This window comes from Egretta garzetta, unplaced genomic scaffold (assembly GCF_000687185.1).
Source record: "Egretta garzetta isolate BGI_Z169 unplaced genomic scaffold, ASM68718v1 scaffold1136, whole genome shotgun sequence".
NCBI lineage: Eukaryota > Metazoa > Chordata > Aves > Pelecaniformes > Ardeidae > Egretta > Egretta garzetta.
Genome location: NW_009260127.1, coordinates 160,546 through 187,135, shown reverse-complemented (window position 1 = coordinate 187,135; position 26,590 = coordinate 160,546). Strand labels below are relative to the sequence as shown.

General features: G+C 42.8%; 1 protein-coding gene across 1 annotated transcript in view; it reads left to right on the top strand.

Moving 5' to 3' along the window:
- ANP32E (acidic nuclear phosphoprotein 32 family member E) overlaps positions 1 to 5,917 on the top strand; it is a 19,307-nt gene extending 13,390 nt beyond the window's left edge. The window contains exon 7 of the transcript XR_004842359.1: positions 5,905 to 5,917. The gene's annotated coding sequence lies outside the window, so the exon portion shown is untranslated. The remainder of the gene's footprint in view (positions 1 to 5,904) is intronic.
- The last annotated feature ends 20,673 nt before the right edge of the window (positions 5,918 to 26,590 follow it).

Sequence of the window (26,590 nt, the reverse complement as noted above, 5' to 3'; positions counted from 1 at the left end):
TCCCGCGAAGTGCCTCTTTTCTCTTCCTAAACCAGCCTCTGCCTCCCCCCGCCCCGCCAAGAGAGGCTTTTCCTGTCAGTTTGTGTGAGTTTCATGCCGGTGGTGGAAACCAGAACGTGGTTCCGCGACCAAACATAGGCGAAAAACCCCCCCGAATTATAAATCCTAATCCCAAAGGTTGTTTCCTACATCGTGCGTGAGTAAAGGGTAAGTTTAGCTGGATGTTGGTACAAATGCTTAGCGTGAAAATGTGAAGAAATTCCGTCCTAGTTAAAACCTGGTACTTAGAGCATTTTATTTATCTATTCAAAGCATGTGTTTCCAGGCAGCTCGTGGTTCCTATGCCTGTTCCCCAAATTTGGCCTGCTCTCCCAAGGAAACGTGGCACATGCAGGGTTACCAGACAAATTTCCCCTTTCCTCACCTTCCCCGCAGTAGCTATCGCCTAATTTCAGGTTAATCTGATACAGTCACCGACCCAAAAAGGATTTGGGGTAAGTTTTTTGTGAAAGCAGGTCAAGGGGAGCGATGGTATGGGTGCTCCCGCAGAGGGAAGGGCTCGTGAACTTGCTCTTCTTCCACAGCAAGGCCTGTGTTTGTACGTGGGATTCTGGAAATCTGGTTTTGCGAGTTGTGTTTCTCAGGAAACTCCTGCGCTGTTGCCTCTGCAGGTCCCGTCAGGTGCTGGGAAAGGCGTTGCTCCTGCTCTACACGCCTCTAGTTGCGGATGTCACAACCTTCCTGGTCACGCTGTGCGCTGTGCCTTTAGATCTGCCTAGGACAGGCATCCTTTTTCCACCTATTTTAACCCTAGTGCAGGTAAGACTTACACAACAGGGTTTTTTTTTCACCTGTAATGTAACCAAGAACTGACAGAACCAGCCCATGCCATTCCCACGTGTTCCAAGATGAGGAGTTAGCCCTTTTTTCCCTCTTTCCCCCTCCAGATGAAATGAGTTTTAAAAAAATCATACTGTTGAAGCTAGAAACACACAAGGATCTCTCAATGCCTGGCCTTCAGGGAGCACGCTTTCCAGTTTCTTCATCTGTATTTTGATGTGATAAAGGGGAAGCTGACATTCTCATGTAATCACACAAATTCAGGAATTTGGGCTTGGAGAAAAGTGTAAAATACTATGAGCTGCATGATGAAGTAACAAGAATCATCAAAATGAAAACTGCCACATTCAACAGTAAACAGAGTACTGTGTGTTGATTTTGGCAGCAGGAGTTGTTGCTGTATACTAAAAATACACACACCCGTTTCACTGATCATAAACATTACAAATGTCTGAAGCAGAGAATGAGATCAGTTCAGAAGTTAGGAGATAAAAATAATTCTTAAATTATTTTTACATCTCAAGTCTGAGTCTCTTGGCTGTGCTTGGGGTTGCAGCCCGAGTAAAATTATATCATATTTTAAGTACACATGCGTGCTCTCCATTTGTTTTTTGGAATGGCACAAGCGGAGAGTCAGGGCAAGCAGCTGCCCTGGGGTAGCAAAATGCATAGGATGGGAACAGAAAAAGTCAGGGACAGCAGCTGCTTTGAGCAGGGTGGCAGAAAATTTGTTTCTGCAGAGTGCAGCCTGGGGCGGTGAAATTTCTGGTGCTACTCCTGTTGGGAGATTTTTCACTTGACTTACAGCTTTATCTTCTGGGGAATGGTCGTCTGGTTTTTAAACTTCAAAATTATAGTTCATAGTATGCTTCAGTTTCTGCTTTGTGTGTGTCTCATTTAAAAAAAAAAAAAAACAGCCCCCAAAATAATTGAGGAAACCCTTTCCTCATGCTTCTAATTTAACTGCCAAAAATGAGGGAGAATCCAAAAATAAATGTACGGCCACAACAACAAACCTAAAGAAGACCACAGTATGCATAAAGGCTGGGAACTCTTGGCACTGAGGAAAAGGATTCTGTTCTGGGAAAAAAGTGACCACAGATTTTATACTTGGGTTTGGGTTGGAAAAAAAGAGATTTTTTTCCTATATTAATATAATATGTTAAAATGGTACGTTTGATGTGGATTTCTTTCTATGGTAAAGTGAATTTAAATAAAATGATCACATTAGTGACTGAGGAGTAGCAAATTTAGAGTTCCTCAGCTCCACCTAGGTGAAGCATGAATGGTTTCTGCCCATTCCAACAGAGCTGCGCAAACAGCCCTTGTTGAGGTGCCTGGATGGGTTGTCCAAGAGCTGCTACAGGTACACGGGGTGGTTTTACCCCCGTCTGCTCAGCACGGTGTCGTTAGCCAGTTCTGCCAGTTCTGTCGTCAGTTTGTTCTGCCTCGCTGGGCAGTCACTGCATGCCTGTTTCATGCCTAGAAACTGCAGTGCCACGTCACAGCTGTCCCCAAGAGACCCGCAGAAGGGAAGGGGACACAGAGCTCTCCAAGGGGTGTGTAACAGGCATCTCGGATCTTGTAAGATAAGGGAAAAGGAAAGGAAAATAGAAAATGGGCCTGGGCTAAACAAAAATGAAACCTCTGCAGAGTGTGAGCAGCTCCACCAGACAGCAGTGCTTCATGGAGCTGCCGCCAGCCGCTTCCGAGGAGCCTCTGGCTTTCCATCAGCTACACAGGCAGCGTGGGGAGACGACCCTCCGCAGACCAGGGCTGTCCTCACCAAGTAGCCCTCCAAAGTGGCTGCTTTGTGTATTCAGATATTTTTATGGTTGATTTTCACCGTGGTATTTGAGGGTAACATTCTGGTTTGCTCTTATTTCTGTGTTTGCTTGATGCTATGGTTTTTATCAGTTAAAGCATGCGAAGGAACACAGGCTACAGGAAAACATAAAATATTCATATGGGTTTTATGAAATGGTTTTACCAAACAATTAACAAAAAAGAATTTATCTCACAATATGAGTTGAGGGTTTGTTTTTTCATTTGGTTGGGGTTTTTTTTTTGTGTTACATTTTAAGTATAGCCTCATGACAGTGTTGTTTTAATAGTAACTTATATTGGCAGAGGAATTGTTGGCATCATGTAACCTCCACAACAATAAAGAAGTCAGCGTGACGATGTCTGAGACCCTTAGAGAGCTCAAACCAGCGCTGTAATATGTAGGAGACAGTTCCCTCTGAAGGTAAGATAACGCCCAGTTCGATGCAGTTACCACACACAAAACAAAGGGCAGCCATTCCACAGTGGGGAACGAGCCCAAGGGCTGAAATTCTGGCCTGTGTTTCAATGCAAATGTGAGCTGGGAAAACTCGGATGGGGTCGGATATAAATTTTGGTGGTAAACCTGTGAAATGGAGAGCAGCCTCTGTGGCATGTGGTAGGCTTTCAGAAGGTAGCCTGTAACTGGAAGCCGTCCAACCCAAGAGGGTCAGACCTCTTGGTCTCTTCTGGTAGAGGAGTGGCAGAAATGTGTTTGAGCTCATGTCTTTTGGGAACTTCTTTAAGATAAACTGAAAATATCTGGGGTTTTTTTTGTTTTCAGGGATGAAAGACTCAGTTATGTATCAGTATCGGTTGATAAATTTAATTACATTTGTATATTTGTTTAAAGCTGCACGGTAACTTTATGATAAAGTTGTGTGACGGTATGTTTCCTTTCACGTAAGGCTTTAGCTCAAATCTTGAAGGAAGAAGTAGTTAAAGGCATGGGAGATACAAAGAAAATGGGACAATTTTGTCATATCCTTCTCCCTTGGGAATGTATCCTTCATGGGAATATTGGGGACTTGCAGGAACAATGTTTAATTAGGAACCTAAGATTGGAAGGGAGGTCCTGGCTAAAATCATGCTGCTATTAACAGGTCTTTGCAGCAAGTGTCTTTCCCAATATGTTTTAGAAACACATTTTTTCTCTCAGCTTCGTCACAGTGATGGCTCATAATTGTTTTTCTACTTAAAAGTACGTTGTGGTAGTTCTTCTACGCTGCCATTTGTTACTAATGAGCTCCCATATTACAGCAAAAACTATTATTAGTACTGAAATGAATGACTTTGATCATTTGTGTTTCTGGAAGCTAACAAGAATATTTTCTTCAATCTGCTCGTTCATCAGTATCACCGTTAGAGGCTCTGCACAACAAGTAGTAGCATCAGACTTGAAAATTCAAGTGATTCGTACCTTATTTTGTGCAAAAAGTTGTAAGAACAATGTGGTATTTAAAAATGCTACAAAGCCAGCTAGACTATTTGCTTCTAAAAAGAAAAAAACCCTTCTGTTTAATAAAAATGCATGTGTACACAAACACACACCCTCATGTAGCACACTCATTACAGATGCTTATTAGCTAGCAGCTCGTTACGAAGAATCAATGAAGGTAAGAACATGAGGACTGAGCTGGTTAAAAAGTACCCTGGATGTGTTCTAAAATTTATGAATTTACATTTTTTATTACACATAAGTTACAGGAATCTAAAAACATTAATTTGAAAAAAATTCTCATTCTTCAAACTTGCAGGGAAAAAAAGTTAAACTTTATAAAGATACCTTTGTCTCCATTTCAGCCGTGTGCAGAGAAGAAAAGGAAACTTACTGTTTAATTTCCAGGAAACTAAATCATTAGTTTGTTTATTAAGAGTCCATATTCAGCCAGCTAATGATGTTCATCCAAGCGACATCAAGTTACACACCATTAAAGTCAAATATTTGAACTTTCTTACTGTTTAATGTACTTTAAGTATTACTGAAATAGTTTTGTTTACTGATTTTACAGTTAATTTTCACATGTGTATATATATTTTCATCCTTCTCCCCATTCATCCTTGTGGACTTATTGACAGTACATTTTACAATAGTTGAAGTTACTTGGCTAAACTGAACAAAAACCCGTTTAAAAATGTTGTGAGACTGTGTTCTTAAAAGGGCCCTAGGTCCTACAGCCCAGTTTCGTTTTTTAACAGACAGACCTTTGATCTCCTTTATCGCGCTCTAACTTTTATATGGCTTTCTGACTCAGATTTTGTCACTGGAAAATAAACACACACCAGTAATGAGGACAAAAGGGTGAAATTCCCTTTGTAGTTATGAAATAATTGCCGTACAGACCTCCCATCTCAGAAGCTGCATCCGTGGTAATCTGTTAGCTGGGGTACGGTGTAGGTGCACACGTACTGCCCTCGCTCACTGTTGTACTCGTCTCTACACCCCACGTTCACATCGTTAGTAAAAGCGGACTGTACAAAGGAACAGTATTTCATATCAAGGAGCAGTGGTTGGTATCAGCCAGAACGCAGGGGTACCTCAATGCTGAAATTCAAAGGAAAAAACCGAAGCATTACTAGTACTAACATGAGTAAAGTAATTAAAGCTTAATTAAGTCAGGATATAAAATCACACACACACGCATAACAATTATTCAAATGGAGAATGAATTGTTCCTCAGTGGACTGACCAATTAAAAAAATTACGGATGCTGTGCTACCTATTCTATCACGTTTTCTTGTTTGGAATTGGATTTTCATCACTCACCAACATTTCACTCGTAAAGCCAAGTGGCATGTACCTCAGTGAGGCAGCCGGGGGTTCTTCTTTCATGCAAAGCCCACCGCTAGCCTCGGCCAGAGCCCTGCAAACAAGTAAATTGCTCTGCAGCGTAGTGTCTGAATAAGAAGCACTTCTGATATCTACAACTTTGAATTCTTAACCTGTGTGGTGTGTAGGTTAGTACATATTTTAAAGCCTGTTTTCTAGATGAGGAATATCAAGTGGGCTTGCCTAAATGGATGATGAGACCACAGAAGAAACAATTGCCAGGAAGGAATTGGTAATCAGGAAGTTGTTAAACTACACTGCGTTATCAACTACCTTGCTATTATTAAAGGCCCAGTTGTGACTTTTTCACCTGAGGAAAAAATCCTGTGAAATAGTTTGCTTTATCGCAGTCCATGCTATTAAACAGGAATCAAACATCAACAAGATGTATTCATTCCTCTAAATAAGAGTTCAAATGACATGAAATCAACTTCAGTATCAGCGCTTGTTTCAAGATAGTGATTTACAGTTTAGTGCTTTTAATTATTTTTAATTGCATATTGCAAAGTCATTTTCTCCAATTACAAGAAAGCATTTTGCATAATGTCTACTGCCTTTCTCCTTCCATTTAAAAGACAGCAATAGCTTAGGAAAGTCCTGGTTAATTCTTGTCAGAGCAGAATAAGTGTAGTTCCTTTAAATATATTTATATATTATACACACAGGTGTATAGATGTAGCTTTTTAATATGTGTACGTATAAAATATTTTCATGAGCACTTGCAAGCAAACAAGCCCCTGACTTTCTCTAAATCATCAAAGAATAGACTCTGAATTCTCCTCTGATGGATTCTGTAAACTCGGGACAGCATTCAAGGGCTCAAAGGTGGGGTCGAACATAGAACAGCCAAAACCAGAGCCAATTTCAAATGATTAAGAAAACTTTCTCCAAGAGACTGCAGACAGAGGTGTGGTGAAACCAACAACAAATTGCTTGGAGAGAGGTGGCTGTGGTTGTGGGATTCACAGAATCACAGAATGGCAAGGGTTGGAAGGGAGCTCGGGAGATCATCTAGTCCAACCCCCCTGCTAAAGCAGGCTCTCCTAGAGCATTCTACACAGGACTTCGTACAGGCAGGCTTTGAATATCTCCAGAGAAGGAGACTCCACAACCTCCCTGGGCAGCCTGTTCCAGTGCTCTGTCACCCTCAGAGTAAAGAACTTTTTCCTCATGTTCAACTGAAACCTCTTATGTTTCAGTTTGCACCCATTGCCCCTAGTCCTGTCGCTGGACACCACTGCAAACAGACTGCTTCCATCCTCGTGGCTTCCGCCCTTAAGATATTTGTATGTGTTGATAAGGTCCCCTCTCAGCCTTCTCTTCTTCAGGCTGAACAAGCCCAACTCTCTCAGCCTTTCCTCGTAGGGGAGGTGCTCCAGTCCCTTTATCATCCTAGTTGCTCTCCTCTGGACTCTTTCTAGGAGTTCCTCATCTTTCTTGAACTGGGGAGCCCAGAACTGGACACAGTACTCCAGGTGGGGTCTCACCAGGGCAGAGTAGAGGGGGAGGAGAACCTCCCTTGACCTTTGGGGAGCTCTGGAGCAGGTGGGGAGCTGGAGATTTAAACAGAAGACTCAAAATGGCAGAGAGATGCAAGCAAGCTGTGACAGCCCAATTATCTCCATCTTGTTACGCAGCTGTGGTCCTGTGCCATCAAATCTTGAAAGAACTTGTGGCAGATACAAAGTTCTGGACCTGAGCTGTGGAGAACGCTCTGCAAACCAGATCAGGCACAGGAGGTAAAGACCAGCTAGTCGTCACAAAATGGTAGGAAAAGCCCGGATCTGACAGCAATTTTGTAAGAGGCTGTTGGGAAACAGGCGAGGCTTTGAAGGGCCTGTTCCTTCCTGCACCAAACAGTCCGGCCTCTGCCCCCCTCTGTCTTGTATCGAGGTCTGGGGTGCTGAAGCAGAGTCTCACCTCTGTATAAAGGGGGCTGTTTGGTGGGCTGGCCCACCCAGGATGTTCCACATCTTTAATTCTTTTCTATATGTAATCAAGCTGTGACTTTTTAGTGCTAAATATTTGGTGTAATCCCACCTCTTGTGTACATGCATCCAATGCTCTTGCATTAGTATAGCTCTGAAAGCTTAGACTGTACCTCTTGAAAGACCGAAAGCTTTTGGTGTTAAAGATAAATGCATGTTTTTGGGGCTTGCTTGCTTTGAAGCACGGACTTCTTGAGATTAAAATGTTTTATCTTATGATATAACGAGGGGTATTTCCATCTCAACTGATGTATATCGCCAGGGGTAGTAAGGTTGGTTGTTAGTGAAATCCTGTACATTAACATGTTACACAAATTAATGAGAGGCTTTCCCTGAGAGAACCTTTTTTTTTTTTTTTTACCCAGACATCTAGAGTTATTCCTCATTCAAATCGCAGGTCTGAACAGACTAGTTGTACCTTTGTAGGAATGAGGAGGGATGGAAGGAGGAAGAATATTAATATATCTCTGCCCTGACTTTCTGAAGAGCTGCAGGCTTACATTTCTGCATAATTTCTACATTAAGATTAAGCATTTTCACTACAAAGAAGATTTCAGGAACAGCTTACTATTGAAAAGCAAAAAATATTTCCTAGAACAAAGTGAGGAGTCACGAAGAAGATAGTAATATGAAACACCCACTGAGACAACCGTTTAAAGGTGGAAATTCTTGCTGTGTGTCTTTTACTGCAAGTCTTTTGAAGTGCTTTGGTTGCAGCTTTTGCAAATTCCCCCAGTAGGTCGCTCTTTCCTTTCTCTTGTACACCTGCATTTCTAAGGGTACAGAAAAGGTACGTTCGCTAGGAATCAAACATCAGTTCTACATGCAAGGTTACTGCAAATATTGTTTGCTGTGTAGAAGGGAAAGGTGTCGTTTAGAAAGAGGGAAGAGGAGATGAAGGAGAATGGGAGAGCAAGGCAAGTTCTCTTTACCCCCAGCAAGGAAGAAGCTGCACTGGCCTCTTTGTGAGGGCCAGGGGCGGAGAGGGAGTGGAACTGGGAAGCCCCTGCGACACAGGCATGTCCTTAATTGTACGGTTAATGCTCGTCTAATAGTAATGGCCTTCGTACTCTGTTCTGAAGTATTAAGAACCTGCTGAAGTTGTTTAGTGAAGCCGCCCCTAAACGGTGGAAATTACTCAGCAGTTGGTGGTATTTGGACCACTAGTACTCATCATTATTTATCTTTAGTCTGTGTAAGTGTTGGCCAAGTGCTGAAGCAATGGAATGGGCAAATCATGATAATTCAGAAACAGCTATGCATAATTAAGGAAAGTGACATAATTATGACAGTGAAAGCAAATACGTTTATTAAAGCTCAATTTGCTTTTACAAGCAATTATATTTATCTGGATTTATTATTTAGAAGGTAGTTTAGAATGTATGCAAAACCCATTGTTTCTCAGATGTTTCCAATATGGTGTAATTAAAAAAAAAGGAACTTAAAAGAACACATAAGGTACAGTCACTCAGCTACAGAATTTTTCCTTCTTTTCCCAGCTCTTTGTGATGACTGTTAGCAGCTCCACAAAATACCAGGGGCAAATCGGGGAATGGCAGCAGTGCCCAGGGCCAGTCAGTTTTGTTCTGGCTGGAGCAAGTAAATGAAAAGCTTGCACGGATGCGCAAAGACAAAGACCAGGTGCACTGCATGGTTGCAGTGGTAGAAAGCAGCACTAAACCTGCCAAAGTCAGAATCACTAGAAACAACACTAAGACTTGTGCCTTGTAAATCCCCAAATCAGCTGCAGTTATGCCCTGTACTGACGGCTCCGGAGTTCAGCAGTCAGGGTCACTTGTGAATACCTTGCATCGCACTCTGGGGGAAATAACGGCTGTCAAAAAGTATAGGGTGGTGCCATGCTCTGGAAGGGCAGAACTGAAACTTTATTTTTGTCCTGAGATACTTGAAACTATCCTGAGAAATGTCTCTTTTACTCTGTGGGAATGCATGGGAAGGCGGGATGGGCAAATCTGCTTTCTCTTGCGGTGGAGTGGCCTCGCAGGTGCCTGGAGTGGTGGGGGGCTGGAACGGTCACAGCGGGCCCCTGGGGCCTGCAGTTGGAAGCAGTCAGCTCTTAGGCTGCTGACTCTGACCCTCCTGTCGTTTTGTGCTTTTGCTGTTCTTAAATGTGTATATTTTTCTGTTACTACGTGCATGCACAGCGCCATGCAGGGCAGAGGGAAAGGAGGCTCTCGAGCCACTCGTTGGGCACCTAGATGCTATTGCAATACCAGTATTATTTTCTCCTTTGCCACTCGGTGAATAGGGAGGGAGACAGAAGGGAAAACTGTTAAAAAATAAAATTGGAGCTCCATGAAAACGTCCTGATGGTTATTCTTTAACCCCAAATTACCGATTCTCCTTGTAAACTTGATGGGCTGCAGGCACCACAGAATTCTAAGAAGAATTTTAGAATTGATTTAGGGAAGAATCAGCACTAGAGGGCACCATCTACACAACAGTCGGGCAGTAACGAGCTCTGTGTGTGGTAGGGGAGTGTGTGGTAGGGGAGAGGATGGCAGAGGAGTTCTCTTTGAGCTGTCTGCTGTAAAGGTGTCAGAGCAACTCCTTAAAATGGCATATTTTGAAAAGTTCTAGACTCGTTAGCTGCATTCACTTCATTAAACTTGGTGTTGTAAGGATGAAAATGCAGCCAAATAAGTAGTGTGTGCTTCTGCATGTAACGATGCTTGAAGAACTCAAGGTGATCTAAAAAATTACTTGGTTTTGCATAGTAAAAATATACAGAGTTTCCACAATGCTTCGTCTATAACCCCGGTCTTTGCAACACTCAGGAGCTATAAATAACAGGTAACTATTTTCCCCTTCGTTAGGGAACTATGACAGAAGGCTGCATTCTAAAAGTATTTAATGCTTCCTGATTCACTTCAGGAGCATTTGTTCGGGATGAGAAGTCACGGGCTGACTCCTTAGCGAGTTGTGATTTTCCAAGTGTGCAAGCTGGGTGTGATAGATTCCAAAAACTCTGAGCTGGTTGGAGTTGACTTTCAGCGGGATTCTGCCAGCTGAGCTCATCAAACTTGGGAGTTTTTTAATTTTAAAGAATAGCATGTGTCTTCTATGGTGTCGGCTGCAATAAAAGCGCGTAATAGGAAGTGCAGATGGAACAGCTGTAAGGGTGGTTCTACTTTTTTTTAAGCTGGCAGACAAATGGCACTTGGTCCGGTGTCCTCTGCTCTTGCCAGCTGAGAGGTTAGCTACCAGAAAGCACTACTTTAGGGAACAAGCAGGGCAGTGTGCAGTGCCTGAAAGACCTCATTCATCTGGCAGCCTGGAGGAGCTTGTACTACATTGTCTGGTATGCGTTAGCTTTGTGAAATTAGTACTCCAAATTTCTTACCAAAAAAAGAAAGTAAGTTTGCCTTCTCTTCTACATTCACTCTTCTAAATGGACCGTCCAAAAGATTTAGTTGCTGGTCTGTCATGTTGAGGACTCGCGCACCACTGAGGCCACTGGCACAGTTTTTTGGGGAGTGTATTCTTGATAGTCTTGTAAAAATATAATGCTATGTCAGAATTTGCTCTTAGGTAATGAAAATTCAGCGTACCTGAAAGGGAGAAGGAAGAATCTATTGCAAACAATATTGCTCTTGCTGTTCTCTTGTTAAATGTCTAAGGTGACCATATTGTGTATCGTTTACCTTTGTAACTTCATAGCCTAAGAAGAAAAAAAAAACGCTACAGAATACCGTAATTGCTGCACTGCTTTTTAGTTTAACTTGCCCTTGAAAGGACAGAAGCTCTTCTTGGCATCATGCAGGTCCTTAGGCATGTGCTAGTAGTTTGGGGATGCTTTATTTGTAGCACAGTCCTTCTGGATTAAAGGGGACCCCATAAAATTCCTGGGTACACTCGTTGATAACAATCCCCTCTTGCATTAGTGCAAGGCTGACCCTGTGGGGTTGTCCAGCCTATAAGTGCTTAGATAACCTGCCAGCTGGGCACAGGCGCTGCTCACTGGGGCCATAGGAAACGCAGCAGCAAAATCTGATACTTTTTCCATAGATACCTTCCAAGATCTTAGCAAATCTTCTACAAACAGAATTTTCTTTTACTGGTCCTGAAGCTTGACAGCAGTACTTTTCTTTCCAAAGCGTTCATTTGTTTTCATTTCCTGCACCCCCAGCCCCACCTTGTTTCTTGGTCTTACATACCCGTAGAAAAATAGACCTGGTCTTGTGGGCTTTGGGCCAGTACCTGAGATTTTTGGGTTGGGGGTTTGTTTTTTCTTTTCCAAGCCAAAATATTCCAGGCTTATCACATTTTGTTTAAAGTTTGTTTATCATGATGTATCTTACCACCACCCATGAAGGACAATTTTCCTTACCACATTTTCTGGCCAACACTCTTCTTATCCTGTTACATTTAGTAAGTATAGAGGATGACTTCCTAAATACACAAGTAATAACAGTAATTAATTACATCCTTTGGGCCAGAGTAACCGCTGTAGGTGGCAATGGAGGATCTGGTCCTATAGCTAACTGCTTTCTGTTTCTCTAATTACATAAAGCAGCTGTACTTTCAACAGATTCCGTCACTGGTGTGTTTCTACCTGCCATGGATTCTCCCCAGGAGATGTTGAGCCACTCTCCTATCATCTTCTTTCTAAGCTTTCTGGTGCAGGGGCTAATTATTGGGAAACTGGAGTAACATTGTACCATAGTAATTGTAGCAATTCCTAATCCGCCAATGCTCTAAATTAGACAGGAGGCAGTCCCCATGGCACGACACAGCTGCAGCTCAAAATCTGGGCCGTAACGCACATGCTAAAATAAGATAATCAAATCTTATGCTCGGGGACTGCTGGTTTCTGGGAGGTATTTCTCCTCTCCTATCTGTGAACAGCATTACAGAAAATAACACATCTAGTGAGCTGTGTGTTGCTTTGGAGCGTTAAGCACCACCTGATTCTGGAAGCAGGCTGCTAGACTTGATGCCAAACCATAACTGAACGCAATGATGAGAATTCTTATCGAAAGGGCTAGCACGTACTGATCTCTAACACAACTATGGTGATGAGGTTAATTATTGGCCTCCGTTGAGAAGCGCCACGTGTGGAGTTATCAGTCTGTCTTTTTAGGTAGTGGGCGTTTGGAGCAACAACACTATTTCCTGTCGTACCTGGGAGTTTCTTGGCAGCTTCTTATTCTCCTCCCAGTCAGGATTTACGATGCTTGTTCCATAAGCTCTAATGAAATCCCAGTTTGGGGCTGTACGGCTGAGGCCATACTTAGTTTGTTCACTTTTCTCCTGCATTGTCATTGAATTTACTTGCTTTCTCTTACAGTCCTGGGCCTAGGACAGTGGCATTTGTACAAAATGTTTGTGTAACAAAGGAGCTCTCTAGCAGAATCCCAACAGCCAGGTTGATAAGGGTTCGGTTCAGTGGATGTGATGAACTTCTTGTAGAATCCTGTACAACTGCTCCGTTTCTCAAACCGCCTGTCACCCCTCTCCTCCTCCCCTCCCCTCTTCTCCCATAGCTTTTATGTTTAGTGGGGATGCAATACAGGAGCATGTGAACAACCAGAAATGGTTGTAGTTGCAGTCAACGGTTGCAAAACTTTCATTAGCGTAAAGCTGAGGTTCACAAAGACACCAATTCCTTCAAGTTTAAGGCTGTGTTTAGCACAAATCCAACAGGGCCAACAGTTCTCTCAGCAGTCTGTAAACAAACACATTTTCCTTCACTCTATTTTTAAGAGCAGCAAACATGCTCTGGAGGTATTCAGTCACTTGGTGTGGCCCATGCATCCCCATCCCTGCGTCTGTTGTGAACGGGAAGAAACATTTTTCAGGTGTCCTTGAAGCTGGCTCTTCCTCTCTCCTTTGCCCACTAGCATCCAGATTTAATTAATTTTCCAGGCATGTCGCAAAGTCCATCTGCTTTCTGCGGGCTTTTGGGAAAGTGGCATATCAAAATGAGTGTTGCCAGCTTTCACAGTTGTGTTATGAATATTGTACTGATACACCTTAAAATCGCAGCACCTGGAGTCATGTGAATATAGGATGATTTTCACTATCATTTAAGAAATGCGTCCATCAAACCCCTTTAAGCTTTAAAGGAAATTATGATTCTAGGGCGTTCTTAAATGCACAAAAGGCAAAAAGCATTCTGACAAAATCAGAAAGACTTCTTTTTAAACCTCCTATTTTGTTGGAACCTGACTTACTGTTTTTGAACTTTCAAGGCTGGCTATCCTGCTAGAAATTTGGAATCCTAAAGTCTTAATATGTTTGCGTTTACTTTCTGTGGAACAGTTTTGATAATTAAAGTTATTACATAGACGTAATAGGTATTTTTAATTACACAAGGCCTTTCACAGAATCATAGAATCAATTAGGTTGGAAAAGACCTTTAAGATCATCAAGTCCAGCTTTTGGAATGCAGGAATGTATTTACTAGACACAACATTCTGTTCTGCACGTGCTGTTTAAAAATGATGAATAAGGGGATGTCAGAAGTTGCAAGGTTTCTCTTTATTATTTTATAATTTTCTAACATTTTTAGGCCCCTTTTGTTCTCCACAGGCAAATGTTATTCTAGAGCATTTTGTTTGTAAGAACATAGAGTTTAATTTATCTGAGCCCAGACTGTTTGCAAATTTTTGCAATCAAACTTTGTGTGTGCCCTGCAGGTAGCCAGGGCTGGCTTGGCCGCTGCTAAGATCAGCACTGGGAGAACAGAATAGGATAGAAACCCTTGGAGTGAGGTGTTTGGGGCCAGCTGGACATGACTTCTGCTGTACTCTACTGTGTGGACTTAACCTTACACAGGCATCATTTGCAATACTTCAGTTTTTATGGTGTAAATATTAAAAAAATTGTAGAACATTCAAATGCTTCATTAAAAAGAAAATTTGAAAAAGGAGAAGAAAAAACTGAGCAATACAAAGATATGTATCTCAATACTTAAACCCAATACTGTTCAATATGGTCACTTAGACCTTAGAAATTGTATGGCTATCATATATTTAAACTTAAAAGCCTGCCTTGGAGCTGCAGAGAGGATGTACCTAATAAAAACCAGCTGGAAGTATGATACCATCATAAGAGGGCAGAGCAAGACAACTTTTCATTCACCTTCCAGTAAACTTCATGCAGGAAGGGCAGAGTGAAGTCAGGTTGGTGCCAAAGGTTTCCACACTAAAGTACATGCATCTAACTCCTCTAGAAGGCAAAGGACGGGGCTTCAGCCCGAGCCAGATTTTAGCCCAAAATAACTTTGCCTACTGCACTCTAACAAGCAGTTGGACCGCAGCAGCGTTCCTCAGCACTCAGTCACTTCATCCAAAGCCCTGACAGTGTCCTGCGAGGGACGTGTCTCGTCGGGGCAGCTTGGGCTTTCAGCTCCATGCAACGCTGCCTTTGTGAAACCTGCTTTGTTGGGGCAGGAGGGTGAGTAGTGAAACCAGGGAGCTGGCTGGGTCTCACGCCGTTAGGAACATCTGACACGGGAAAGTTTATCGTGCACTAACTGAGCTGAGCTGTGGTACCAGACTTGCCCCAGCGTGGCTGCATGCTGGTAAGACAATGGCATGCGTTCCAGTGACTCCGCTGGGTTGGGAGCACTCCATACTTGGTAACAATAATGATAGAAATGACAGAGAGACCGGTTTGTTTTCAGCTCTCCTTTGTCTCACAGAACATTCTTCCAAGTGTCTCGTTCCTGCGTGTGTTGTCACAAATGATGGTAGGTGTGCTGCTTTTAGAAGGGCTCTTCCCACTTTTCTTTGACATCTCTCAGCTTTTGTTCATATCTCATCCATTTGCTCTGGAGGCACCATCAGCTTCTTTATGGACCGAGGAAAATTAGTTCAGTGATTTAGGTGTGAACCTTGGACATCTGAAACATGGATTCGGTTTCCATGATTTCTCTTCCTCTATAACAGACGGCCCGCAGGATTGAATGCAGGACATGGCACATTATTCCCCCTAGGTGAGATGTCTTTAATCCAAGACTGCCTTTAATACCAATGGAGGGAGATTGACCCTTCTGTTTTGACTGAAAAAATCACTCACTACAACAATTTCTTATTCACTCGACGTTTACCACAGTCTTGGGAACTGTGGCTGCAAACCAGATCCTCTTTTGGCAGAATCGTATAGACACAGAGTGAAAAGTCTTGATGTAAGTATACCAGAAGAGGCAACACGGAAAGGCAGATATATCATCATCAGGAAGTTGAAAAGAAATATTGAGATTGGCTTGATAACCAGAAATATCGGTGCATTATCAGCTTAACGATAACCGCTTTCTTTGGAGGTGTCATAGCAAAGGAGGGTAGTAGAATTGTAATACAATCTAATTGTATCTGGGTTTTTTTGTTTGAAAGATGATACCAAAACCTACTGATTGGACACAAAGATTGAATTAATGAAGAATTAATCAAATCAAGTGAATGAAACATGAAAATTGTTTTTATTTTTTAAAAATGAGTAAAAAAGAACAAGTCAAAATTGAGGAAATGGAAATGCTTTGGCTCAGCATTTCTGGCAGCATCCCACAAATGGCCAAAAAAAGAGAAGGCAAACTTGCCAGAAGGCAAGAAAGGAACTGTAACAGAAAGGGGAGGAAACAAAACAACATACCTACATTGCAACACCAAGGACTTATTCAAACCGTGCTAATGTGTATAAAAACGGAAAATCCAACACAAAAGGTTATAATGACAAGGGGTACACAGTGAGACGTAAAATGTTCTATAGGAGTTACGGCTCACTGGGAATATTAAGAACACGTAGGTAGGAAAGTGAAAAGCAATTTTGTTAAGCGTAGGAAGAAATCAAAGATAGAAAATGCAAGAAATCAGTGGTCTGAATCTGACAGACCATGGTGGTTTCGTGTCTGTTCTGACACCGGGTACCATGGAAAATTTTGTGATCGCAAGCACAGTGAAGCCTTGGTTTGACGTCTCATTCAAAACAGTTGACCATGATGATCTCTTGTTTTCTTGCCAAAGCAAACGGCTTTCCTCCCTAACTGTAACACGCTGTCCTCAGGCCTGTTCTTCCCTATTACAGTTGTTGAGCACTATTTAGCTAACGATCATCTTTTATTTCTGTGCTGGATATTGAATTCTCATTGAATTCTTGTTTCTACAATGCGTGTTTACAAACAGCTAAAATTACAATCTTGTTCATTTTAGTGAGTCTTATTTCAAGGAGCAGACACTGAAGCCTTTTGCACTTAGATCCCATGACAATAACATGCTGCTGACAGGGAAACCGCTCTGCTGGTTTAATGTCACCAACACTGTGCTATAGGTAAGGTGCACTTGTCTCACTGTCAAAGAGGGAAAACTCTGGATTGTTTAGAGGGCATGGCTTCTACTGCGGTATCTGCTGTGGTAGGCAAGCAATGGCAAATGTCAAATTTTAAATCAGGTACCTTGCTTTTTACCATGCTGGGACAAATAACTTGTCACTAAAGTCCAGTTCCTAACTGAATGAGACTAGGAGACCAGTCAGCCCAGTACTGTTTAAGCCCTGATAGAAGAATAAAATACGGAGCCAATTTTGACACTTGCTATGATCAGTTAATACCCTGAAGCATGAAATTTGATCACCCTTCTCTTAAAAGGCCTAACAGCAGACGTTATTAGTGGCCATAAAATTATTCAACCTTTAAAAATATCACACTACAGTATTTGACCCTATGATATCTCCCAGATCAGAAAGAAGAGAAAAATGTACTAAGATTTCACATTAAATGATTGGTTTTTATTATTCAATCCTGTCAGGAGAAGGGATGTACATATACTGTAATTGCAATGCAAGAACTATACTGCCGCTTGCATTTCTGCAGAGCACTAAAATTAAAACTCTCAACATGTAGGAAATAAAATTCAGTATCATTCTGAAGAAGAAGGAGTTGAGCTGAAAGCTCTTATTCATGTCCTCACAGCTGGATGGTGATAAAACCCAGAAAACAAGTCAAAACTCCTGATTCACATAAAGAAAGCACAACAAAGCCAAGTAATTTAAAGATAACAGAACTGTAATGTTGGTGAATCCAGACATGAAAAAATCATGAATAAGGCCAATAAAAGCATAACACTGGTGCTCAGAAACATAAACTTCTAAATTTCCTTCTTACTTTCTGAGTAAGCACCATGACTTTCTTTTAAAATGTTTACTCTGTAGTTCTAGAACCTGGGATTTTTTTTCCTAAATAACATGATTCTGGCTGTTGCAGATTTCCCACTAAAAATGGCAAGGCCTCAGAGAATACTAATGACCTATCAGTGGCATAGATGAGAAGGAATCCAGCTTTCCCAGTTCATTCCTGATCCCTGGTGCTGCCCCCCAAGAACCTGTGTCTTTTCTTTCCTTTGACTTGATTTTTAGAAACCTGGAAGGAAAACTGCAGGAGGAGTAGCCCTTCCATTTCCTTCTGGTATCATTTCTCTACATCTCCAGTAATATAAATAATCTTGTAAGTGATATAAAACATTTCCAAAAAACATACGTTGAAAGCATGAAGCACTCGAGATCCTCTGCCCAAACAAACTCCTTCCTTCCCTCACTCTCCACATTTTGGTGAGCACTCAGGCAGCCTCATCATTTGGATAATTAGAGGGTGCCAGATGGCTGTAAATATGTTCACAATCCTTCTTATCCAGTTCCCTTCTATCTGGCACCCTCATTGCTCTACCCTGTAGCAAGCACCTGGTCTGTTCCAATTTGAAGTCTCCCTTCTACTCCCTTGATCTAAATTGGCACCTCTAGTTTTTATTTTCCCTTTAAATGAAACAGGAAGTTCTTTGGGACTGTTTTGTGCCAGGTAATACTTCCTCACAGTCACTTTCACCATCAGTTAATTAAGAACGTGCCCCCTCCTGTCCCGTAGCTGTTCCTGTATGTAAGCATCGACTTCCTTTATGCGGGAATTACTGTCATTGAGCATATGAAGATAGAGATCACCTGCCGTGAATCACAAGGGCGTAGCAGCTTCTTCCTATTTTGAGAACAGAGATCTCATGCTTGCCCTTTGCATCGGGGTAATGGCACACAGAATGAGGTGATTCATCCCAAGTCAGGCACTGAGGAACTGGCAGAGTCAGCAGTTGAACAACAGTTCTGGCTTAAACGCCCCTCTCTTCCCTGCCTCTGCTCCTCATGGTCACTGAATTGCACTTTTGTATTGGAAGGTGACTCTCATGCTATGATTTCATAGCTCAGGACTGCCCGAGTCAAGATGACTCCCTGTTTATTTCCCACACAGCCTGGCCTGGATCATTCACACTTCATAGCCCTGCGCTGGTGCTTCTCTTCCATTCTGTAGCTTTGTAACAGGTAGACAGTGGATATTGGGGTCTCTTACCTAGGGACGGAAGACATCTGAGAGGCCTGTGTTATCCCTGTGTTATTGCAACTAGCCAAACTCACCATTTTGACAGGTCAGCTGCGCCTAGGATCACTTTCTGCAGTTGTCATCCCGCTGCACCACAGAATGTTTCAGTGCAGCAGTTTGGACTACATAGAGACAACTTCGATGCACGCTACCTCTGCCCTCGAAGGGACCCAAGACTCCGGGCAGCCCTGTGAAAGCTGGATCGGGAGCGAGCCCATCTGTGGACTGTGGGTCACAACAGCCCCTTGCCCAACCAGGCCAGGGGGGGCTTGAACCAGCGGAGTGGGGCCAGCGCCAGGCAGAGGAGAGGCCGGTGCTATGCAGCTGCCTACCCTACGTCTCGGGAGGCCACAGCCAAGCTTACCCCTGGAAACCATTTCAGGGTGGGCTTCCAAGGAAGCAGAACTGGTAGCCATGAAACGCAGGGGCCTCCTGCCTCGCACCTCGTACTGCCCCACTTGCACAGGGTACTGCATTTCTAGAACCAGCCTTAACCCTGCGTGCCCGTTGTGGAAGCACAAACCTGTTCATGTGCTACTTCACACAACCCGTCGAACAGAAACTTTAGTAGGCAGATATTTATTAAGGTTCAGCTGAAATGACAAGGATTTCTGAGTGATGAGAGTTTCATATGACCAAATATCTTCTTTTTCGCCTCTGAATTCATGAAGATTGTTCTTAAACAATTATACTGTGATTTAAGGTAGGCAATTTTTCTTTGTAATGGAAACATTTCTAAACTGCTAAGCAGGAAGAAAAGGACAGAAAACTCTACCGAAGGCACTGTAAAAGGGGAAGTTGTTTTTAAGGCATCTTAAAATACAGACACTGAAGTTTCTAAAACTAAAGAATAAACAAGGTCACAAGCTGTCTGAGAGTCTGAGGAAAGCTACAACAGCAAAAAATCTTGGGTCACTAGAAGGGTGACTGGACTGTCAGGGGAAAACCATTGCGAGATGATACATACATTTTTTTTAATTTTTAAATGCATCCACTTGAGCTATCACCCACATTTTGCATAATGAGGCATTATCAACTCTGTTCCATGCAGCAGGTGATCCAGTTTGCTGAAGGGTGGGAGCCTCTGGCCCCTGCTCTCCAATCTGCCTGGTCCCACCTGTGGCTTGCTAGAGTTCAGTTGGTCGTTTTTTAAAGAGTTCACATCTAATCCTTTCAGTAGGAGCTTGTGACCGCATTTAGGAATGGGCACCCATGGTGCTCTTTCTGCCCTAGCTTTGCTAACGATGCTCAGTAAGACATTCCTCAGCTCTCCCCCTAATAAAAGGCAATCTTTTCTACTTTTTTACTCATAAAGAAGTCAATGTTTAGTCACATAATTCATACGAAAATCCTAGATAAATACAACATCTTATGCTGAGATCAGAGTAGGAATTATACTGGTTTGTCTACATTTTCCCATTCCTTGCCTTTTTTTTCAGTAGCAGTGCACTCTAGTAGTAGTAGTAGTAGCAGTCGTGCTCAGGTGAGCGCTACCTGGATCTGCTGTGATGGATTCTTTGGTCCCATGAAGCAGATTCTAGTTGACAAACATTATAGAACTACCCATGCACGCCAGAAAGAGTATACTGTCTTTGGTTAAAAGGGTGAAATAAGTCTTCCATATGAAAAGTGCAAAGGGTCAGATGCAGTGTGACGGAGGGCAACAAAAAAGGATGGAGCGGTCAATAGATGCAGGTAACTCTATATATGCCCATGAAGAAATAAGCAAGCAGGAATCATGGGAAAGATACAGCATTAATAGCTGAGAGCAAATAAGAAGCTGTTTGTAATTAATCTGGGTGTCCACAAAAGTCAGCATGATGCCATGACACGCACAGAAGCACTGTGTCGTGGAGCAGGCCGCCGGGTCTGCTTCATCTCAGGTCCTCTTCCTGTTCCAGCTGATTGTGTCATTCTTTTTTGTTCCTGTCCTGGGAAGCAAAGGTTGGTTTTCCTGGTTTGGCCAAGGAATATGACAAATCAACTGCTTGATCCCTGAACCCCAGTCACACACCAGTTTGCTGAAGAGAGACAGCGTCTGTCCTTCGCTGGCGTATGCTCTGCTGTCTGCTGGTGAAAAGCTGCCTGCTTTCATTCCAGAAGTGGCTGCAATCGCTGCAGTGATCAATAAGCAGAGTTTATACCTGATGACAGATCTCCATTCAAGACTAAATTTCTAGAGAAATTAACTTTTACTTTTACATAATAGATGAGGAGGCTGCTGCTACAAACCATTATTTTCCCGATAGCACACAGTCAGATTTATCTGCGATTTTGCCTCTTGTTGACTAGCTGGTAGGTTAACTCTTCGCTGAAAGTAGGGAAGAAGCAGATGGCAGAAGGCAAATTTGCTTAGCTTACTTGAACAAGGAGACAGATAAACTGATTTTCTTAATGATATATTTGACATACAGAAGCCAAATGTTATTTTTATGAGCCAGGCTTCTTGTTTATAGAACTTTACCATTTTGCTTTCCTGCCAACAGACATAAAAAAAAAGTGACCCTCTGACCTATAAAGGATCAGAAAGCAAGCAGCCAAGAGTAGGCATTCAAACCATGCTTTTCCAAGAACCTGCATGATTTTGACTGCCATCTCATGATTTCTGGGAAGCACGACTCCCAGATTGGTCTGCAAAAAAAGGTAGACAGTGCTGAGATTATATATAGCAGCAAGTGGGTTGGAAGGAAGAACACTTGGCTCACAGGAAGTGGGAGGCTGTTCTGAAGAAATCAAGTGACTTGCTTATGTTAAAGCATAAACAGTACTGAAACCAGACTTGCCTCCCAGTTGCTGGCTCTAACCTTTAGGCCATGCTCCTTCTCTACCTTATGCATGCAGGTGCTCTCAACATTCAGCATTGTTGGTATTTTCCTCCTTGCTGGGAATTGTTTGGGTGTTACAACAGTGGACGCTATAAAGAAGCACTGGTGAGAGCTTGACAGAGATGAAGGAAAGCCCCCTGGCCTGCTAGGGTTGGGTTTGGTGTATTCTCTTTGATTCCTCACTCTCTGCTCTGCCTTCTTCCCTACTCACACACAAAGATCTGTCACGGATATCTGTCCATGAGTATCCTGTTTTGAAGAGGGGATCCAACAATCCACACTAAAAGTTATGAGGATGGGGAACTAGACGCAACCAAAATTATGTACGTGCTTGAGGATCAGCAGCTTAATGAGGAAAGAAAGTTATTCCTGGTGATAAAACTGTCCCCTCTTTTTATCGTTAGCCATAGGACTTCAGCTGGTGATTAAAAGCTTTTGAATTAAAATTGTGATTTCCTCAGCCCATTTATGAATGCTGAGAACACAGAGGGATCTAGCAGAGCCATCTGTTCATGAATTGGAACTCCTGATTGGGAAAAGGTGAAGTACCATCTTTCCCTGAAGCACCTCTCGGTTGAGAGATCGTCTAGCTGTCTTTGCTCTTTCTCTCCCCCTGGCAGTTTCCCCATCCTACTGGATCTAAGATGTCTGATCTGATGGCCAAGGGGAGTATCTTTAAGGTGATGCTATATGATCACATGGCTGTCGAGAACAGGAGGACCGTTATGCAAATTCCCAAGTTCTCAGTTGTGTCTGCCTCACCACCCGTCTCCAATGTGTGTTTATGGTGCATCTTGGCACCCCACAAGCCGCCTCATGAGGAATCTTAAGGGAAGTCACAGTGCTATGGCTTGTACTCACAGCACCCATCACCACCATCACGCCAATTTTCTTCCAATCAATCAAGACCCCTTGCTGGTTCTCGTAAGCTTGTGAGGTTGGCAGGCACAGAGCACAAGGTGAGCAGGTTTTTGAAGAAAAATGTTGAAGATACCACTCTAGGCTCTCCATGGATGGAAAGAATCATTCTGCCGCCTAATAGCCAAAGGCTGCCTGCATCCTTCAAAATAATCATTCCCTTCTAGGGCATTTGCATTTTTCCTCTTTAGATAGTTACGCTATGCGTTTGCCATGACTAAGTCCATCTGTTGAGAGTCAGTCCTTTAAATAATTATGTCCGCATCTTTGCTGGATAGTTCCAATTAATGCTGGTCCTTTGCATACTGTTCAATATCAGACTCTAAGCCACTAATTCTTATAGCTCTGAATAATACCCTCTGTCTGCCTAGCCTGCGTGTATGAACTCTTTATCCTAACCACAGAGCTATGAAATGTCTCCTTTCTGTCAGCCTGAAGGGAAGGGGTTTGGAAGAAGCAATAATCATTCATATGCATAACTCCCAAGCCACTGATGTCAGGAGGGTCTGATCTCCAGCACTTTGAACTCTGGCTTGTCTGACCTCTCCCAAATATTCAGAAAAGTTATAAAGATTTTTTTTTAACAAGACTGTCTTCCCTCTGAGCAGGGAAGAGTTGTTTCAAAACAGCAAAACAGAGCAAAAGAGTTGTTTAAAAAATTAAAAATTAATGCAGTGGAAGGCTCGCTATAGTTTTCAGTCCCTTAGGGACATTTTATAAAGTCAAAAAAAAAAAAAGCTAGGTCTGAAAATACAGCAGATGATTTGCCATTCTTGTGCCATGCTGATAGAAACATTTCCAAAAAGCACAACTCGCAGCTACAGCTTTCAACCTTTTCCACGCCAGATGTCATGTTAAACAGCAGAAGTATCAAGACACCACCTCTGACCTCGCACGCAGGGGAGGAATGCTCGTGCCAGTGTGGAGGGGTGCTCTGAGCTTATTAGTAACTCCCATGAACAGCTCTTCTAGTTAACGGGCTGTGCCTTGAAAAGGAACATGTCGTGCGTTGGCTGCTTCTTAATCAATCCCACCGCATCCTTTTATAGGTGGATGAGGGATTATTGTCTTCACACAGACAGGGGAACCTGGGACACAGAGATCAAGTTTCTTGGGTAAAGTTGCCAAGGAATTAATAACTCTTCCTGGTGCTTGGTTTCACCCCGGTGGACCGGAAGCATTTTTGAAATGCCGACTGCTTTGTGCTGAATGCTCGCTGCACAATTCACACCATGCGTTCTAGTTCCTGAGAACAAACACTTGATGGCAGGAGCCAGGCTTCCAGGCTTATCGATGCATCTCTTATTACAATTTCCACTAGCCCTTTAGCATCTGCTATTTGGAAATCACTTGGGGATAGATACATATATATAGCACCAGAGGTGACGTTAGCAGAGCGAAGGGACTTGGTGCGCAGTGGTGTTGCCCCTGCGGTTCTGCTGCCCCTTTGCCTTTGCCTGGGGGCTCGCCTTCGCCCGCCCAGAACCTCCTGTGACACAGGAGGGACGTTCAAATCCAGCAAAACCTTAGCCAGGACCCAGGCGTGGAGCCATCAGCAAAGCGACAGGGTGGTGGCAGGCAGTTCGGCCAGGGACGCTCAGCGGTTGTGACCTGGTGACATTCAGTACAGTCAAACGGAGGGCTGTCCCAACAGGTAACATGGCACCGGGTGATGCACTGCTACAGGACTGATTTCCCAAAGATGAAGGAAACTGTGAGTCAAAACTGACGGCAAAAGGTTTCACATGGAAAGACACAAATTAACATGGATGAGTCTGTAAAAAGACTGCATTAAGTTGCCAAAGAGCCGTAATTCCTCCTTCAAGAAAGTCCATCTGGCACAGAGGCAGTGCAAAGACAGCAATTAGAACAGAAAAGCAATATGTAACAGATAGAAATGAGGAGATGGAGGGATTGAGAGCAATTAATATGAATTAGTTTTATGAAGTGCATGAAATACAGAAGGGAAAAAAGACAATTTAAGACAGAAATTCCTGGCTGTCAGTTTTAAGGACAAAATAAGGTGTATTTAGAATTGTGTTTAGAGAAAAGAAATCCTAGTAATAGTCCAGGACTTTTAATAGCTGGGAGAGACTAACATTCTTCATAATTATGCAGAAAAAGCTGGAAATTTTCAATAACTAATTCTCACTGGCATTTGGAAAGAATCAAGAACAATGTTCCAGAATCATACAATGATGGTGCGCTGTTTCCCAGTTTGTTAGTAACAGATAACAGCAAGTAGAAAACATTCTTTAAAACAGCCTACAAAGCTTACGCAAAGTGTCCTCAAAGAGCTAATTGAGGAGACCTTTGCCAAGCTAATATTTACTGTTAAATATGTGGGTTTGTGGAAATATTTAGAATGAAAAATGCCCATTCTGCCCTAGTATTTAAAAAAGGTCCAAGTGGAACAAGCCAGGCGAGGCAAGCAGTCAGTCTTTAAAAGAACCGGTGCGTTCAAAGCGAGTGACTCTCTCGTGTGTTAAGTGTTTGTAAAAAAGTGTGAGGTCCTGCCGTCCTTCTGGAGACTATAGTCCCCGCAGTAGTGACAGTGTATTGAGGCAGCAGGAACTCCTAAACCTGGCACCAAGAGTGTGGTGAGAACTGATGGTTCCTGACAGCAATTCCACAAGTGATAGGAATCTTCCTGCTTTGGGTTCTAAGCCGATCTCTTAAGGTGGCCAAATTTGGGAAGCAGAGTCTCACGCTTTACTCTAAAGCATCTAGTCCTGGTCTGGTTTGGATATAAGACGCTGAACTAATGGGACTGGGGTCTCATCCAGACTAGCAATTCCCGCATTCCTATTAATTAGCTCTATAACTTGCTCTCAGATGAGGGGTGCTCTGGCTGAGCAGAGCTGAGGCTGCATAATGACTTTTACCAGCAGAATTAATTCAGACCAGGCCCATTAGAGCTTAAAAAGGGATTAAACCTCTTGTGGATGGTCTGGCTGACTGGGGGCTCATTTGGAAGAACTAGAGGGACAGCAGGAAGGGTAGGTTCGTTAGTAACACCATCGCGTTACAGTCGCCAGAGCTCTGCTCTCAGCCCACCGTGCAACCCCCCCATTGTGCAATGCACCCAGGAGCTTCAGGCTAGCGACTCACTCAGGTCTGGTTTTAGCTCCCACGGCAGTGTTGAGATCATGGATAAAAATGGGTTCTGAGTGAGGTTTGGGTTGCCAGTACTTATACAGGAGTTTTCTTTTGATGTCTTCGGAGTGATTCCATGGTGTGGTCAACTTGCCTAAAACTAAGGTTTGAGCCCTTTCTTTGCTGTTAATTTTAGTGACATTACATAAGTCATCCTCGCTTCATACCCCAGAAGTGATATAATAGAATCTTACATTCTCATCATTGTTCAAAAGCCCTTTCTAAGCACTGGACTATTTTTTAGAGGCTGGATTTAAAATGATCGGTGGTTCTCTTAGCTTTTGTGCCATTCCTTTCCCAGACACTCAGTAATAGCTCTTTACAAGAGTTGTTCCGTATAGACCACACATTATCACTGAACTTTTCTTGGCTGTGAGCTGCTGTATTAAGTTCTCTGCTCTCTCTTTTGCATGGCAGTCACTGTATAAAAATAAATAGGACTGTGCAGCACTTTTCCGAGGTGGAGAAATGAACCTGCCTGCGCTTGTACATAAAAATATTCGTAAAACTGTGGATCCTAACCCAATCCCTGCCACTTTCAATCACCTGTCATGTAACGGAACGCCCAAACTCACCTCTAAAAACTGAGCCCAGTAATGGCAAAGTAATCAGGAGATTAATTAGTTCTGCTTTGCGTATGACACTGTTTCCTTCTTGGTAGCCCTAATTCAGGAAAGCACTTAAGCCGTGATGAATTAAGCATCTGTTTGAGTATTGTGCTGAACAGGGAAGTTTCCCTGAATCCATGTCTGTACGTATGACATCTTTTTCTTGAGGTGAAAGATTAGGGACACAAATGTCTGTCCAAGGTTTGCGTTAGGAACAAAAG